At 36.0% G+C, this 19854-nt stretch overlaps 1 long non-coding RNA gene across 2 annotated transcripts in view; it reads left to right on the top strand.

The window, feature by feature from the left end:
- Nucleotides 1-19854, top strand: part of LOC108588015 (uncharacterized) — a 571409-nt gene that overhangs the window by 100432 nt on the left and 451123 nt on the right. The gene's annotated exons all lie outside the window — the stretch shown is intronic.

The raw sequence follows: 19854 nt of genomic DNA, 5'->3' as shown, positions 1-19854 counted from the left end.
TTGTTATGTAGACTGCTAGGTAGATGTATATTAGTTCCATTGGGTCAAGTGTCAAATTTAAGTGTAGAGTTTGTTCGTTTTTTGCCTCAGTAATCTATCTAGTGGTGTCAGTGGGGTGTTGAAGTCCTCCACTCCTCTTGTACACCTGTCTATCTCTTTTCTTAGGGCTAGTATTTGTTTTAAAAATCTGGGTGCTCCAGTATTGGGTGCATATGTATTCATGATAGTTAAGTCTTCTTGTTGAATTAAACCCTTTATTTTTATGGAATGCCCTTCTTTGTCATTTTTTTAACTGTCGTTGATTTAATGTCTGTTTTATGTAATACAGAAAGAGCAACCATTGCTTTTTTTGTTCTCTATTTGCATGATAGACTTTAATATGTCTGATTATTTTGAATCTGTAGGTGTAATGTGTGAGATGGGTCTCTAGAAGGCAGCGGATGCTTGGGTTTTGTTTTGTTTAAATTCAAGATGTCTTTTGAGTGGACCATTTAGGCTGTTGATATTCAAGGTTAATATTGATATGTTAGGTTTTGTTTCTGTCATAATGTTTTTAACTAGGTGCTTTGTAGTCTGAATTGTCTAACTGCTTTATAGTATCTGTAAACTTTGTGCTTATATGTGCTTTTGTTGTAAGGCCAGTCTGGTAATGACACATTCCCTTAGCCTTTGGACACTGATGCTCTATGTAGGGAGGAGGAGCTGAGCACTGTCCCTTATGCAAGCCCAAGCAGCATACACTCACTTTCAGTGTGGATGGAGCTGCTGCAGAAAGCAGGAAAGACATTTCTTCCGAGGGCATATGCGCCAGACCCCAGTGGGAAGAACTGCTGGGTCTGTAACAGTTGGGTGGGGTAGGATGGCAAGACACGACACTCTCTCTGTGATTGTGCATGGCCGTTGGGACAGCCCCCCTCAGTGATTGGTGCCACACCTGCATTACCTTTGTCCCCAGTAGGGCTTTGGCACACTGTGTTTCCTCCCCCTTAGGGCAAAAAGCCTTTTTATTAATTTTAACTTTCATAATTTCTTTCACATGGGGTGAGAGATACACAGATAATGTGTACATAGTATATATGTATTTAAGTATTCAGTTTTAGAGCTGACATAGCTCAGGCTACTTAAGATCCTTGACCACTTCTGGTATACAGCCTACAATTCAGTTGCCGAATTTTTATAGAGAAAAATAAAGCTGGAATTCATGGACCCAGAGGGGGTTCATATTTAAATAAAATACAATATTGATAAAACAGTCTTTGTAAATTTTCTGTTACATTTTTGGTGCTTGAAACAGATTAAACTGTTATCGAATGTTAGAATTATTTTATGGTTTACTGTGACACTGAGGTCAGAAGAGGTAGGTTCAAATCCTTTTTGTTGCATCACATATTGCTACTTAAGGACAAATCACTTGATCCCTGTGAGCCTTTTTTCGTAAAATGGATTTTTGTGATCAGATGAGCTTTATTGAAAGTACTTAACCCATTATTGGTATAGGATATAGGTGACACAAAGTAAATACGCATTGATCTGCTGGCTTGTTTTTCTGATTTGTATACTTAAGAAGAGCAAAATACTAGAAATTTTGATGCTGATACCACGATCACAGTGAACAGATATGTTGAAAAGAGAATTCAAATATTACACTAATGTTTAAATATACACACACCTAGAGAAGCTGCAAAGTTCTAGCCTGCACACCTGCATACTAAAGGGTTGCCTGTGGGTTACTGTGTTGATTTAGTACGTCATAGGACTCTGTTAAACTGACAGCCTCTGGTGTCTCGGCAGTATGCTTGAAGTCTCTGGTGCCACTCCAGAACTGTATCCATCAACCCACAAAGGAGCCAATCTTAAGGAGACACATTTGTTACAGCTGCCTTGAGATTAGAACCAAACACAAATTTATGAATGCAACAAACACTCACATACCTTAAAGGTTTGCTTGGATGTTTGTATGATACAAAGAATAAAACAGTTGATTAAACAAAAGTGTTTTCAGTCATGACTGACCAACACCTGCCTGACTTCAAAAGTATTGTACATTATTCTTGCTTTTTGGAATTTTGGACTCTCTTAAAGGCATTGTGCCTATAATATTAATTTTTGAAGTTTACAAAGCCTGGACCAGTGTTGAATATTGTTCGGAATATTTTATCTCACAATTGTAAGGTAGCAATAATTTGCACATTCCAACTTTCTATTCTTAAGTACAAAATAAAACTTATATAATGGCATAATGCTTTTTTAACTATCCAGTTTTAGACTGATATGTGAAGGTGGGATGATTATCATTCCATTTATTTCCCTTTTAAAAAAGTCAGCCAATTTACAGCTGTTGAAGTATAACAATTCTCCTGGAAGCTTTCCTTGGTGAGTGGCTAAATGCGTAGAAGTGTATATTAATAATGTGTGTCAAAAAGTATCAAACAAAAAATGTTCCTTCAGTTTTGAATTCCTTCTAGATAAAGACACATATTTAGCATTTAGCTGGGTATACGATACAGTGTCAGCTTTTTAAAAGCTTTTTTGTTTGAATTTATCTCCAAGTTTCCCTCTAGGTATGTTAAGTCCTTGGCCAGTGTTTGATACCAGATTTTTTTTTCTTTTCCTTTTTTCTTTCTGTTCTTTATTATCTTTCCTTTTTGCACTTCTGACCTTGCTCTACCAATAATTATTGGAACTATGTTGTCAACTGCATTTCCTGCAAATCTCACAAATTACACTCATCAACAAGTGAAAGACATAAAAACCCAGGGCTCAGCAGTGTGACTCCAAAGTAAGTCTTAAGGCAGTTTTGATGGACAAAAGGTAACGTGAATAAATTTAGCAACTGGTGTTTTCAACTAGAGCCTCTACCTGTGGTTTCTGCGGTGGATTGAGTTTCTTCGTGGCATGTCAATATCAGGGTGGTTCTACTATGGTGGCTCATGCGTCCAAGCCTGAGTGCTCCAGTGGGCAAAGCGAAAGCAGTGTCATTTTTAAAGATCCAGCTTCTGAAGTCCCACAGTGTCACTTCTGTTGCTTTCTTTCTGTTGATTACTAGTGAGAACCAAGGCCAGTTGAGATCCAAAGATCTCAAGGATATGGCAACACCACCTCTAAGTGGGATGAGTTGACAAAAAAATCATGAATACATTTTTTAAACTGCCACAGGCAAAATGTGTATCCAGAAATGGTGATAACACATAATTAACTTGCATTATCACTGTGGGATTTGAGTAAGAAGACAAACACAGCATTGCAGCATAGATATCCAAGTTGGAATACACGGAGATAACCTTCCAATTAATTCATCATTGATCAGATTCTTACAGAGGGGGATGCTTCAGGTCAGAAAATAATTCAAAGAATAATATAAGAAACCCTGAATATGGATGAATGATAGGGTGTCTCTGTGAACAAAATGTTAAGGGTTGTTGAGATTTTAAACATGAAACAGAGCTGCACAGATGTTTGAAAGAGGTGAGAAAGTTAGGAGAACTGACTCCTTACTCAACTAACATGGGGTAGACCAGTTCCCTTACGGAGAAACCTGCCCTACAACAGTCATGCTTGAGTTACAACAGGCAATTAAGTGACCGCTGTGAAATTAATTTTGTTAATGTGAGTCAGTTATGTGGGTTGAGCTAATTTTCGTTTATCATTTTACATTTTATAAATGTGTAAGAGCTTAAACTTAGCAGGTTTATGTTTACACTTTAAATTTGTCATTAAATAGTTGAGGGACCCAGTCTGGGCAACAAAGTGTGAGACCTTGTCTCTACCAATAAATAAGTAAATGAATGAATGAACAAACTACACATAGTGGTCCATGCCTATAATCCCAGCTGCTAAGGAGGCTGAGGTGGGAGGATTGCTTGAGTTCAGGAGGTTGAGGCTGCAGTGAGCTGTGATCATGCCCCTGCAATCCCTCCTGGATGACAGATGAGACCCTGTCTCAGAAGGGGAAAGAAAAAGATTAGAAGGATAAGGATTTCCTGAACCTAAGCTGAATACAAGACAGCTGAGTCATTAAAGCAAACACTGGTACCTGTGTAAAAGTATCACTAAGAAGGAATGATAACTGCTTTTTTTTTTTTTTTTGGACAGAGTCTTGCTCTGTCACCCAGGCTGGAGTACAATGGTGCAGTCTCGCCTCACTGCAACCTCTGCCTCACGGGTTCAAGTGATTACCCTGGCTCAGCCTCCTGAGTAGCTGGGACTACAGGCGTGCGCCACCATGCCTGACTGATTTTTGTATTTTTAGTAGAGACAGGGTATCACCATAGTGGCCAGGCTGATCTTAAACTCCTGACCTCATGATCCACCTGCCTTGACCTCCTAACATTTTGGGATTACAGGCCTGAGCCACTGAAAACTGCCTTCTTTATGCACAAGGTAAAAAGTGAAAAGTTAGTAGGTCATACAATTTTACCTAGGTTAATTAGTAAATGTTTTCTAACTTTAAGGAGGTGTTTATTTAAACCATGCCAACAGAACAATTTAAAAAATATCTCCACTGCAGTAAAATCTCCAGTTGTATAAATAAAAACATTATTTAGCATCAATATTTAAAATCCATAAGAGAAATGATATGATCAGAAATTTCATGTTAGAGATTTATTTAGATTAATGAGAAAAGTTTCGTATAATAAATTGGGTTGTTCTTGCTACTCAACTTCAATAGTTTTTAAGGATGCTTTCTATGGGGAGTTAAAAATAAATTTAAAATTCTTAAATATACTGTTCTGCATATGTCTCTATACTTTTTTCTTATTAAAAATTACCAGGTCTGATGGATTTGCCTTAAAATAAAACACCTAAAGTTTGCAGGGATATTGAAATCACTCTTAAAATCTTATTGAAACACTGTGAATTACTACAGTGCTGATTTCTTAGGCTTGATACACACTGGAGAAACCATGGTAATGATGATGAAAAGTGAAATTGTCATGGATTCTGCAAAGCAGCTCTGTAACTGTGACCAGGTGTGTAAAGAAAACCCTGCTTTCTTAAACCACTGAGCTAATGCTATTTATATTTTAAAATTTATTTGGAAAAGTTTTTAAATGATAGGAAGAACTACAGTCTTGAAACAAAAAATCTCCTAACTCTTTAATTTTAAAATTCTCCAAATGAATGTTTTTAGAAATGTAAGAATTTTTAATGACTGCCATTTTATAATGTAGAGATATTTAGTTTTTTACAATTAAATGAAGAATATAATTACTTATGTTTAGTTATTGTGGCACCTTTGATTGTTAATACAGGTTGTTTGATAATACATCTTAGAAGAGTATAATTTAAAAGCACACTTTCCCTTTAGCACGTGTTCTGTTATTAGGTCAATAGCCACTAGAGGGCAGCAAATATACCTATAATGGGAATTAATAACAAGGTTCCCAGTCTCCAACAGGTTTTTATTGTATAGCTTCTGCGTGGTTTGTATTTCAAATTGATTTAAAATATTTCATATTATTCAGCAATTTTAATTTCAAATATTTTAAGGCAAATATTGTGGTGAAACATACATGATATTGATAGCAAAAATAAGAACCAATATTTACTGAGCACTCTTTCATGTGCTGGGTACTGGCGCTAATACTTCTCACATATAACAGCTTCTTTCAAGCCTCACAATAAATCTTTAAGATGGAACCATTACTATACCCATACCAGATAGAAAGAAACTGAGGCCTAGTGAAGTTAATAAAAGCCAAATATCTTTAAAACAAGATTGTAGTTGTTCCTTTTGCGGGAAGGAGAGAAGTATCAGCATAGAATTTGGCTTATTATATGTTTTGAAGCTGTCTGCCGAAAACGTTATCAGAAAATTAAGTCAGTTAATTCTTTGCGTTAGTGCAGAAAGTTGAACTTGGAAAAATAACCTGTTTTACTTTGTAAAGATAAAAAGGAATGTAAAATAATGGCTGTGCAAAGGAAAACAAATGTAGCACATCTAGTTCAACGTGATTTTTTGGGTGATGATACTTTTGTAAAGTGATAATGTTCTAAATAGACTAATCAAGATCAGTTACTAATCAAGATCATGATGGCTATTTAGATATAGTCTCCATAAAAAGCAAAGATGTCAAGCTTCTTTCCACTGATGCATATCCTATTCTTGATACTGTCCTACTGTCTTAACTACCCAACAAGGTGTGCATCTCCCAGTCTTCAAAATATAAGCAGGAAAACAAATTGGATTGATGGAATTAGAAAAAAAAAGAAATAAGAGAAATCATTTACATAAAACTTGAACCAGAGCTGTTTTACTCTTGATTTCAGCTGAGGTCTCTTGGCAGTTGCTGCTGCATTTAAAAACGAAGTACAGAAGCACCCTGCAGATTTTGCAAAGTTTTCCAAGCTGGTTTATTATTATAGCCAATCATTGATTTACAGCCTGTAATACAGTTTGGAGAAGGGAATAGGGATTTGCAGAAGTTTTGGAGAGCTCTGTCAATATGCCGGTTCAGATTCCTTCACCTAAAGCCTGGGGGAGGAATAAAGGCCACTCAGAGAGTTCGATGTGTGTCCCTGGAGCTAGGTGCGGTAATTCATGTCTGACTGATCCTGCTGAAATCTAAAGGGTGAGAAAATGTGAGGGGTTGGTTTGTCTGACAGCAGAGGGAAAATAATTTCCTGTTAATGTAGAGCTTGTCAGAACAGAGGTTGCTTTGGTCTTTCCTATGCACTTGATAATTTATGTGATACATGTGAAATACATAGAGTGGACATGTCTTAATTTCCCTTTAAGATGGCAGCCTTGAAAAGCAAAAGAACCTTAGCAGAAAAAGAATTAGAGGCATCACCTAATGACCAGGTATGTGCACTGTGGCAGCTAGAATATCAATACAAGTGCCTGGATCAAGGAAACTTCAAATGAGTGACCTCTCACGAAGGAAGTATCCACTTGAAAGACCTCCAAGCCTGGAGAGCATCAGTGTAGATATTATTGCTAAGTAAGATAGGTCCACCATTTTTCTTGCTTCTCACTGTTCCTTCTTACTTCTCTCTCCATGAAGGGTAAGGAGCCATTATTACTAAAAGCTGAGAAAGAAGTGGAGAGAAGTAAGTTGAACATGCCCCCTTTCTTGGCTTCATAGAAAAAAAAAGTACATTTAAATAAACCTAGAATCTTTTAGTTATTACATTGGATTGAATATTCTAATTACTGAACTGATTTTTCTGTGACAAAAGTGACAGGAAGAACTTTTATTACCTAAGAGTAACCTGAAGAGTCATGGATCTACCCTCATTTTTGTTCACAAAGTGAGAAAATGGGGAAATCTCCTGCATTTGTTTTTTGCTCTCAATGTAACAGTTATTGTACTTCATAATATTCATGCAAAAATCTATAGATACTCCAATCTTGAAATGAGAATTTGCAGACACATGCATTGGTTTAACAAAATTGTAATCAATTAGAGAGTATCAATCTGAAAAATTTGTCTCATATAATGCCAACCTTATACTTTATTGCAGTATTGAAGACTATGTTTATTATATGAGGGTATTAAATACTAAGGAAATTCTCCGATTAGAGAGTATTTTCTTGGGTTTCATTTTGTAACATGCCTACAGCACATTGAGCTTGAGAGATGATTGTTCATTTAAAGTTCATTTAAAAGTGTCAGTCAGACAGTAATTGAATATTTTTTCCCACTGACTGTCAACTGCAACTTGACATCATGCATCAGGCAGAGTGACACAGGTTTCTGAAGATTGCAATTTAGTTTCTATATGTCCCATGGGTATGGATAACAATTTTTCAAGAACACTGTTATCCCCAGAGGGTGTCTACAAAAGATTATCTAATTTGACTTGCTTTAAAAAAAATTGCTTATCACAAATATTTCTGATTTGTTCTATCTGATCTTTTAGTTACTGATACTGTTAACCATAGCAAGACATACTTGTTGACTTAGCTTATTCATTTCCTAATCTGTAATATTGAACATTAATCAAGAAGTGATGTTTCATTGTGTGGTTGACAATTTCAAAGCTATAGGGCATTTAAAAGGCAGAGACAGAGATAAAAGTAACAATTTACCTGGAGAAAACCTTGCATATAACAAGTAAAATATTGCTTAAAATCTCAAGCAGTATTCCAAGTGTGAGTGCCCTTTCTAAAAATCTACAATTTATTGAGTCCTTGCTGTATATTAGGCTTAAGACTCCTATTAGTTTTATTTTACATGTGGGAAAAATGTGGCTAGAGTGGAGGTTAACAGCTCCACTCTAAGTCAAAGTAATATATGGGGAGTGAGTTAACAAAACTCAGTTGTAGAGTGAATACATTCAATCCTAGAGTTGTCTAACAATAAACCTCATTCTTTCAGACACAACACCATATTACCTGTCTCAAAATACTTTCTAGTTGCAATCTCAACCTCTATATGGAGGACTGGGCAGAAATTGAAAGATAGTAAAAATCATTTACCAGCAATTTTGAAAGTTCTCGAATGCTTCTATTAACTTGACATACATAGAGATCTGGCTGTTGTAACAGAGACTCAAGGTAACAAAGGCTTCAACTAAATTGCATTTAATCATCTTAATTATCTTTCACTTGATTGTCTAGGAGAACGTTGTTCAGGACTGCTTGGTTAACTCTGTTGTAACAGGACACATGACGTTTTTGATCTTACCCCTCCTTAGCCTTCTTCGTGAGTTGCTTTTATATATCCAAGACAGTGAACCACAATCATGTCCATATTCTAGCCAGGGAACTGAAGGAAAGAGAAGGTGAAAACACACTTCTTTATAAGATGTGGACTTTGCTGGTTGCTGTGGTCTGAATGTTTGTGTCTCCCCCAACCTCCAGTTCATATGATGAAATCTTAAAGCCCTCAAGGTGATTTATTAGAAGGTGAGGTCATTAGGAAGTGATTAGGTCATGAGGGTGGAACCCGCCTGATTGGGATTAGTGCCCCTATAAAAGAGGCAGCAGAGAGCTATTCAACCCTAGCACTTTGTGAGGATGTACCATCTGTGGAGTAGGAAATGAACCCTTGGCAAATAACAAATCTGCTGGTGACTTAATCTTGGACTTAGCCTCCACAACTGTGAGAAGTAAATTTCTATTGCTTTACAAGCTACCTAGCATATGATATTTCATTATGGCATCTTAAATGGACTGAAACGAATATTTTGAAAAGGTAAAATTTACACAACGTAAAATTCCCATTAAGACATTTCAGAGTGTACAATTCATTGGTTTTTAGTTTATTCAGTTTTGCAGCCATTGCTACTAATTCCAGAAAACTTTCACCACCACAAAAGGAAACCTCCTTTCTTTTCTACCTGTTGGCAATCACTCACAATTTCCCGTCTCTTCCTCCATCCCAGGCAATCACTAGTCTACATTTGTTTTCTATGGATTGGACTACTTTGAATATTTTGTATGAATGGAGTCATACAATATATTACCTTTTGTGACTGTTGTATTTCACTTAGCATGTTTCCAAGGTTCATCCATGTTATAACGTGTATCAGTACTTCATTCCTTTTAATTGCAAAACAGTATTCCATTTTACGGATATGCCCACAGTTTGTCCATTCATCATTTGGTGGGCATTTAGACTACTTCCACTTTTTGGCTATTATGAATAACGCTACTGTGAACGATTACATAGAAGTTTTTGGATGGGCTTGTTTTTATTCCCTTGGGTAGGAATAGAATTTCTGGGTCATATGATAACTATATGTTTAATTTTGTGAGGAATTTATATTACCTTTTTGTCATAGATCACTGGCCAAGGTTTTGTAATATGCTTAGCCTGAGAAGAATGAGACACTTGAGAATAAAGTTTATATTCTGACAAGCAGGTTCTCAGCTAAATATCAATTAAAACATCTAAATATCTATTACTTTCAGATAGGGAAGAATGGGTGTTTGGGAGCAAAGAGTTTCATCATATATCTTTTTGGTCACACAAATATCAAGTATAAAAGACAGTTGCTCTTCCCCAAGAAAGACAATCCAAATGTCTGAACGAGGCTCAACTCCCATTATGGGTCCTACAAATTTGAGAGATGTGCTCCTCCTGTTGTATCGCCTTTAAATTAAATGACATGTCGCCTTCCCAGGGCACACCCAATGCACAACGGTTATGGAATCGTAAAACCAAACTACTAACAGGTATGGGAAAAGGTGAAAATGAGAAACCCCAGAAGTTAATGATTCATATAAAATATCCTGCAATACTGGATTGGACTAGAGAGGTGTTCTGAACCGGTAGATGAGTAGGTTTCTTGCTAAGGCCGGCTCCTGGTTGCTCTGGAGGAATTTTATCCGTTGTCCTCTGTGACCTCTAATGGTGCTATCTGAAAGACCCTTCCTTGTCTGTCAATCTGAGCAAGTTGTGACTGAAGTGAGTATATGGTATGTCCTTGGAGAGGACCAGGTTTTCTCATTTTTCTCTTGTGCATGTTTGGAGCTCCAATTTTAATTTTACTGGCTGTATAGGAATTTTTAGGACTGGCTTGTAGTTGATTATACAATATTATACACCCCATTATGAGTCACCATGGACACACCCCATAATTATACAATTTACTGAAAAACTTTGCTTATGGTTAGTTTCTGATTAATTATATATGTTAACAGTCATAGCAAAGATACCACATGGATAGGTTTTTAAGCCTAAAAACATTTATTTCCTTGTCACTCTGCTTTTTCTATTCCCCTGTCTCCTAATGTAATGATTTCCTTGCAACCACCTGAAAATAGGCTGAGGGAATAAGGCGGTAATTTTAATCTGATGTTCAGTTGTTCAGTGGACTCCTATCATCTGGCCTTTATAGGTGAAAGCTTTTGGGGCACAGATTTATCTCTTCCCTAAACTACCTTTTCCGAATCACTGTAAAAAGTTATTTGAGTCAACTTTATCAATAATGCAAGGCCCCAAGTTTCCAGATCCTAGTTACCTTGGGTTTCTGACTGCAGGCTGAGAAAAATCTATTTAAAAAATAACAGTTGTTTTCAATTTCAGCATGCACACTTACTAGCATTGATCTTAGTCACTCAAATCGAACTTTGCTGAAAGTGCCAAGAAACAACCAATACATATCAATTTTGTCAGTTTTTCCCATAGTTTATCTTACAGTTACAAGCTGTGAAGCACATGGCTTTCCCTATGAGGATTTCATGTAATGACTAAACTGCTTTCCTGTGGTCTAATAAGGGACACTACTTTGCCTGTCAACACTTTATGTGTTTTTGCAACTGACTTCTAAGTGATGGCTAGCGACTCTTGATCTTGTTATCACCAATTTTTTTATTCGTTATAATATGTAGGTACTATAAAGAGACCTAAACTTACATTGACCTAGCAAGATAGATAAATATGCATTGTTTCTCTTCTACATGGTCTGGCCAGAGTGGTATGAAGATGACCTTGTGCCAGGGGCCCAGGTTCATTCTACAGCATTCCTGCATCCCTTCTAAGATGTTAACTTTTGAATTCCAGCCAGTGACCTAGTGAAACAAAGAGAGGGGAACTCTTCCTTTTAATGATGCTTAAAAGTTGCAGAAATCACCGTGGTCACACCCCATTCACCAAAAATTGGCCGTATGTTCACACCTACCTGCAAAATAGTTTGGGAAATGTAGCTTTTATTCTGAGTGAAAATACACTCAGATACACAAGATTTTTTTTTTAATGAAAAGGAAGACATAGATATTAGGTGAAACATAGCTATCTGTTTCCTACTTTTTCACCTACTGACATGAAAAATAACAGTGGGAACACCCAGTAACTAGAAAAACTGAGTTTGTAATGCAAGTTGATTTGTATGTTTTCTTTATACTATTTACCTTTGTAAGCTGGTTTTTCTTCATATCTATTTATTTATTTTGAGACAGTCTCACTCTGTCCCCTAGGGCTGCAGTGCAGTGGCGTGATTTCGGCTCACTTAAAAGTTGATTTTTCTTAATCCAAACTAGTTTTATTTGGTGTCTAAGCTTGTAGTATCATACAAATGCAATACCTGGGCTAAAAATACTAATTTCAGTGGTAGTATTTAAAAGTAGACACTGACAATTTATTGTCATTCTCTATTTTTCTTTAAATTTTTCTTTACTTTCATACTCTTGTTTCTAAAGAGCCGCACAAATGCTATACACTTAAGTATGCTGTCTGACTTCCTGAGCATGTTAGACTTAGGTGAAGATGTTTAAAAAGTCAAACAAAAAACAGCACTTAGAGTTGATTTCCATTTGTATGTTAATTAACAAAGTAATATTTTAGAGCCAGAACTGAGTCATTCCAACTGAAATATAAAATACTATCTATATGTAACTTTTACATTTTAGATAAGGATATTTTATTCTACCCATTGTTCATTCTTTTTGGCTGGTAATATCATTAACTTAAAGCATTCCCTCTCTTTGATCATTAGGTTATGAAGTCTAATATTGAAAACAGAGTAAGCATATCATTGTAAACCCAGGTCACATACATTGTAATCTTATTCTATTTGATTTTCATAATTTATAATTTTCAGTGTTTTGTTTTGAGATTGAAAGCACTTAAGGTACCTTATGGTTACTTCTAGTAGGGTGCTTATTTTACTTAAAGATCTAAATATAGTTTTCCAAATTTTTTGTGGAAACAAAGATTGAAATTAGATGTCGAGTGGTATAGATACTTATAAACCTCATGTCACTCTTACAACAAATTCCAATGAATTATAAAAATTCAACTTGGTTGTATTACCATTACATTTTACATAGTAATGTATCTTACCCAAACCCCACAGAGTATAAAGCTCTCCAAGGATTCCCATAAGATCAATTTTAAAAGGAAGCAAATTATCTTAACACTTTCTGGTTTGGAATAGATGTAATTTTGTATTACAAATTAGCATTTAAAGCAAGACACAAGTTGTCCATCGGCTGCCATGAGTCACAATATCTTGAAGATACATATTGCTGAGCCAGGACAATATTTTTAAAATAAAATGTAATCAATTGTCAAGGTTTTAAAAATTAAATATACACGAAATTGATAGTTGCAGCTTCTTTTTAAATAACAAATGTTGATGTTTGGCCATCTATGTGGGTCCCCATTTCTCATGTGCTGTGTAGTGACTGATTTATTAGAAGGGCCATACTTTTTCTGGCTCAGTTCACTAATACTGGTCCCTTGTTGCTTGTGAGCGCTCTACATCAGGCCAGATGTAGCACCACTTGCTGGAATCTCAACAGAGTTGTGCTATCGTTTGAAGGTGTCCCTCAGTGTTCACGTGTTGGTAACTTAATCCACAATGCAACAGCACTGGGACGTGGGGCCTAATAAGAGGTGATTAGGCCATGGGGGGAGTGCCCTGATGAGTACATTAATGTCATTCTCTCTCAGGAGTAGTTTAGTTTTCTTGAGAGTGGGTTTCTTATAAAAGTGACTGTGGCTCCCTCTTATTCTCTTGCCTTCGCTATGGGGTGATTTAGCAAGTAGAACTTCACCAGATGCAGGCCACTTGACCTTGGACTTCACAGCCTCCAGAGCTGTAAGAGATAAATCATTGCTCTTTATAAATGACCTGGTCTACGGTATTCTGTTACAGCAACATAAAATGGACTAAAACAAGTTGCAAGAGGGAGGAGAAAGTTGAGGGCAAGCAATACTAGTAGGTAAGCCAGCTCTTTACTGAGATTTCCAGCAATGCCCCAGTGCATCTTCCGGTGCATTCTTCTCTGACCTTCTCTCAAGAGCTTCCACTCCCATCACTGTTTGATCCAGCATACCTCCTTCGGGGCATGCTGCTGCCAGAGGGAATAAGCCAGGACCTGTATTCTCTCTGTGATTTTGGATTCTTGCTACTGCTAGAGTCACCTCCAATGCTTGTTGTCCTCTATTTCATTGAAAGTGATAAAAATGTGATTTTATTATTTTTCTTAGCAGAATTATCTTTGGCACAGAGATGGGATTACATAGAATGGTGATAATGAGTCCGATGATAAATTGTAAGGAAATTTTGGAGTTAGAGAAAGTAGTCAAATACTGGGAAAGCAATTAAATCTAACATGTCTAATTAGGTTTAAATGTTAATTCTGCTTACCAAATAAAAGTACAAAACTAGAGTTTAGTATAGTTAGTAGCCATTTCAGCTGATTGATTGTCATGGTATCACAGTGCTTGTATTCAAGTAGCCCTTATTTTTACAAGGTGAAATTTCATCACGCTAATCAGAATGGTGTGCAATTTAAAACATTTGAATCATTTATTTCTGAAAATTTTCATTTAATATTTTTGGACTGATTGACCTTGGGTAAACAACTGTGTAAAGCAAAACCACCAATAAGGTGGTACTACTGTATCTGTGATTTTTATCAATTAAAGAAGAAAATATGTGAAAGATGATGGACAAAACATAAAAATGAGATAGAATTAAGAAAATAGAAAAATAGTGCCTAATTTTGGGAGAAAAGAAGAAAATAAAATCTGGCAAAAATTGAAGAAGGAACTTGTGGAATATGAAACAAGTTACAAAATCAGCACCTTTTTTGAAGTTTGATGCATCAGTGCTACTACTGTCAAGCAGTGATCCTGTGACCAAATCCTTTAGCATAATGCTCTATCCTTGGATACTTGAAAGTCCCCAGATTATGAGATTCTGCTCATCATGGCTATGTCTTGCTCGTTATACTATTTGTATCTCTAGTCTTATTTCATACTTATTTACACATGCTGAGTTACATTAGTCAGTAAATTATTTCCCTGGGCTCCAACACTGTCAACGTTATTTTTGAATTAAGTTCTGTTCCCTGAAGTTGTTCCCATCCTACAGGTATGTGTTGTATTATTATTATTATTATTTGCATTTGCAAACTTCATTTTTACTGGCTGCTTCCATTCCAGCACTGGAAATACAAAAAGTAGTGAACCAAAATGGTCTTCATATTTTAATCCCACGGAGACTCACTTGTCACTGCTCTTCACCTCCAAATGCTTCCTTTCCCCAAGCCATTTGTCAGTGGACTCACTCTCCTATGTTGCAAACTGCTTGTTGATCTTCGAGATTAATCTTTGGTGGGAGATGTGTTTTTGAAAACTCACTGAAGTTCAGGTACTACAATTTATGACTGTGGTTTACTTCAGACTGATGTGAGATATTAGTGCTTCATAAAAATGTCAGCATATATGTGCTGCAAACCTGTCTGTCTGAACAAAATTATTTTTCTGTTAAGCATCTGTTGCTTTTCCATGTTGAATCCACTTTGTTCTACAGCATCTCAGGGCATTGTTTTGTTCATTATTTATATGAATAATAGTATCAGGCATAATGCTCTTTATTGCATTTATTGTGTATATATATATATAGCTGTATATATATGCATATGTAGTATATACATGTAAAATAATACATATCCAATGCTATATAACATATAGTACATATATAAAAAAATATATATTTAATGCTATTTATTGGTGGCATATGGTGGTATAGGAATATACTATATATATAATAAACTATAGCAAATAAAGTATAGTGTATAGTATTAGATAAATATATATATATAATAATGTATATTATGTTCTTTTTTGGTTCAGAAACCCTAAGTTAGAAGTTAAAAAATCTGGATTCTAGTTTTGCTCATTTATTTGTTGTCCAACATTGAACAAATTTCTTGTCCTCACTCTACCTCTACCTCAGTTTCCTCATCAGTAAAATGGGGATAATATTAACTGCCAGTCTTCCTGCATAGGATGTTTACAGTGAAAATACCAGGTATAGGGGAAAAGAATTTGAAAGTTTAAATGGCAGATACAAATAGGGTAATAGTCTATTGTCACAGACTAGCAGAATAACTACCACAAATACTAGGTATAAATATTAAATGAATTACTTATATATTCAAATTACTATTGCTTTTTATAGATTTACAGAGCCAAAGAGAATTTTATACTAATGTTAGTCCACGTTAAGAGTATAATATATTAGTATAAGTCCCATAAGTCCCAGCAAGGCTCCCCTTGCTGATGAGTGACAAATTTGGAGTAGATTTAAGACTTCACTCCTGACCTGGCTATTTAAAGCATACCTGTGGACCAGTCCTTTTCACTGGTGTGCATACACCATGGACATGTTTAGGTTTACTGACAATCACTACCAATTTTAATGCCCCTGAGTGGGAAAAGTAGAAAGTTTTTCACTCTTCCATTGATTCTGGGTTAACAGACTGTGGAGACAGAGAAATCACTCTGTTCATCCAACTTGAACTTTTAAAGTCATCAAAATGTTTTCTTGAGGTTTAGGCTTCATTTCTTGGAATACTCAATCTTCACACTTTCCAAATTTCCCTGTATTCTCAAGTCCCAAATCCTCCCCTCAATATTTGCTAATGTTTAGTGTTGAAGTACAATTATGTTCTCCTGGCTTCCTCTGCCTCCTGAGCTCTGGCTTCTCCAAGTGGAGTTTTGCTTCTACAAAACCCCAACCTGACAATCTTTTACAAAAATAAATCTGTTGACTAACATTAATCAGAGTGATAGACTTCACTGGAGATTAATTTTTTATTTTTGGTGAGGGGGCTACTTTTAGTAAGGGGTTAATTGCATAGCTTGCAGGATTTTGCAATTTTGCCGCCTACATTTTCCCCCCGTTTCCCTTCTTTTATTGTCTGTATCTCAGATGATCTCAAGAGTTCTGAAAGCTTTTCTCTCTAATTTTCAGGGTCATTTAGTTCTCCCATAGGAAAACTTGGCAAAGCCAAACAGAGCCACAGTTTTAAAGTACAAACTTGGCTCATTTCATCAAGTTATTTTCAATATGGTTTCTAGGAGAAATTCTGGTGTCACTTTTTGTAAATAACATTTCTATGTTTCAACTCATAAACCATTCCATTGCTTTTACATATTTATACTAATGCAAGTTTTGTTAAGCTTTATGGGCCAAGTTGATCACTGAAGTTTTTATTTTGTCAGTAACAGAATGCACAGCATGAACTGTATTAAATAATAAAATGTAAAGGTTGATTTAATCTAGTAGCTCACCAACGTCAAAAAATGACACTTTTTCATATGTAGTTGATTCCTTTTAAAATGGCAGGTACTAACATTTTCCAAGGCTACCAATCTTGTCTATACTTAGATTATGTCCCTCCCACAGCTTTAAAATTAACACTGCTAATCTTATGCTAATTTATGTCACATGCCTATTTCTAGATCAACTATGATTAGATGTGTAAAATTATGCTGATTGATTTAGATCAATAAATGTCCATCGGATTGGAGCCTGAAGTCAATTGCATCCAAACCATGCTGCTTAGCATAGGAGAAATTTGTTCCTTGATGAGTCTCTTCAGGTTTGTAGGCCAGTGTTGAGCATTGTTTGTTATAAACCAGATTCATCTTTCACCTTTTCCAGAATGTGATAAATGTTAGTGCTATTCACGGTGTATTGGCATCTGTCTATCTTCTGGATACAAATCAGGCTTGTAATTCACAGCCAACTGTGGTTGGTTGAGATATTTCCCATGACTAGTTCTAGCCAATAATTTTTTTTGACCAGGTGCTTTTAATGGAAGTGATAGGTGTCATGGCTGGGTGAGACCATACAAATGTCAATGCAAGACTCTTAGGAGTTATATATTTTTTCTTCCTGTCTCAGTATTGGGCATAGATCCAGGTAGTAACCAGGATCTCAGAGTAGGAGCAATGAGAAAATACTGAGCAGAGCTCCCAGCTGACCTGTGAAGGACATGGAGAATGGATAAACGATAAAATACACTTTTAAGCCACTATGAGTTGGGAGTTAGCTGTTACCACCTTAGCCTGTCCTAGCCTACATAAAATACGGACACTCCTTGCTTTAAAATGGGGTTATGTTCTGATAAACCAATCATAGGTTGAAAATATCACAAGTCCAAAATGCGTTTAATATACATCACTATGGAACATCATAGTTAAGCCCAGCCTAACTTACATGTTCTCAGAACATTTACTTTATCCTACAATTCGGTAGAGTCATATAATACAAACCTAGATTTATAATAAGGTGTTGAATGTCTCATGTACTTTATTAAATATTATAGCGGAAGTGTAAAAGAGAGTAGCTATTTTGGTACTTGAAATATGGTTTAGACTGAGTGTGTATCACTTTTGCCCCACTGTAAGGTTAAAAAATATCATACATCAAATCATCGTTAAGTCAGGTACCATTTGTCACTGAGGTTTTGCCTGGCACATTGCCACCTAGAGAGCCAGGGGCTACATTTTCCAGTCGACTCTTTCAACCATGTGACTGTGTTTTGGCTAATAGAATGAAAAAGGTTTTTATGTATGCAACTTCCATGTTGCTTGTTTGCAAGCGTATCTATTCCTCTGGGTTTGTACTTTCTCCTCAATGCTGGCTGGAAATGGCAATGTCTGTAGTAACCCTGAAAGCTTCATGTTGAGAATGGCAACCCACAGCTCTGATGCATAGATGACTTAATTGATCCAAGACAGCCAACTATCTCAGTGCTTTATTGATAGAGATACAACATCTTTTTTAAGACAGCATCTTGCTCTGTTACCCAGGCTGGAGTGTAGTGGTGTGATCATGGTTCACTGCAACTTTCACCTTCTGTATTCTAGCAGTCCTTTTGCTTCAGCCTCCAGAGTAGCTGAGACTAAAGGTGCAGAACACCAAGTCTGCCTAATTTAAAATATATATCTATTTTCATAGAGAAGGAGTCTCACTATGTTGCCTAGTCAAGTCTCTAACCCCTGAGCTCAGGTGTTCCTCCATCTCAACCTAAAATTTCTATATTCTTTAAGATGCTGCATCTCTAGGTCTTTACTGAAATGGTTGATCATTTAGCCTAACAAATGTAACAACCTCAACATGTAATCGACCAGCAATAATTTATAGTTACATTTATATTATATTACTACCCCAGGGATTGCAAAATAAGCAGAAAATGTGGCCTTTACTTTTATTCTGTAGTTCATTCCTTCATGTATATAATCTATGAATGTTACAAAATTGCTACAATATGGATGGATAATATTTAGGGTGAAGAGAGATAATAAAATTAACAACGCATGGTACTTCCCATGGAAGTGCTTATCATTTAGTAGGAAAGGTAAAACATATGTAAATAGTTTTAGAGTAAACTCCTGCTTCAGAGTAGAGTCAATACATCATGATATGGTGCACTTTGAAGGCAGTCAGACACAAAGTGAGATGATGAATTTTGACTCTATCCACTAATTACATGATGGTCAAAAGACTATAATATACATAATGATGACTATTTTGTAGGATTGATATAGTTATCAATCCTGTAAGTCGCCTAGAAATGTTCATGGCAAATAGTAGGCACTCAGTTGAGGTAGCTATTATTAGTGGTAATACAAGATACTTACATAAGTAATGACATTTGAAAGAAAGGATACAATTACAAGAGGTAGTAAAATTAGAGAAATTTTGTACAGGTAATTGGAAGAACACTAAAATTTGAAATCAATAAAAGATTTCCCCCAAAGGGGAAACAGTTGACATCAGGCAGAGTTAAACAGTCATGTAGGAGAACAGGTTGAAATGTACATAGGATAAATGGGTCATGGATGGGATCAGATAATGTGCAGAAAAAAGATAAATGTTAAAGAGAGAACGATAATGATGGAAGTGTGTCTTCTCTCTTCTCTCACTGCCTGCATACAGCAGAGCCAGGGATTTATCCCATTCTGGGAAAACTTGAAAGATAAAATTTAGGGGTGATTTTTTTTTTTGAAACAGAATCCAGGATTACAAATACAAATTAAGGCAGGTAAGGAAATAGTAAACAGGAAATATGTAATCCATTGAATCTCTTTTCCAGGATAGGAATGTGCTCCCAGGAGAAAAAGCAAATGGCATTATCAATTTTTGTTGTAAACT

This window comes from Callithrix jacchus, chromosome 13 (genome assembly GCF_049354715.1).
Source record: "Callithrix jacchus isolate 240 chromosome 13, calJac240_pri, whole genome shotgun sequence".
Taxonomy (NCBI): domain Eukaryota; kingdom Metazoa; phylum Chordata; class Mammalia; order Primates; family Cebidae; genus Callithrix; species Callithrix jacchus.
Note: the sequence above shows the minus strand (reverse complement) of the source record. Positions and strands in the feature narration are given on the sequence as shown.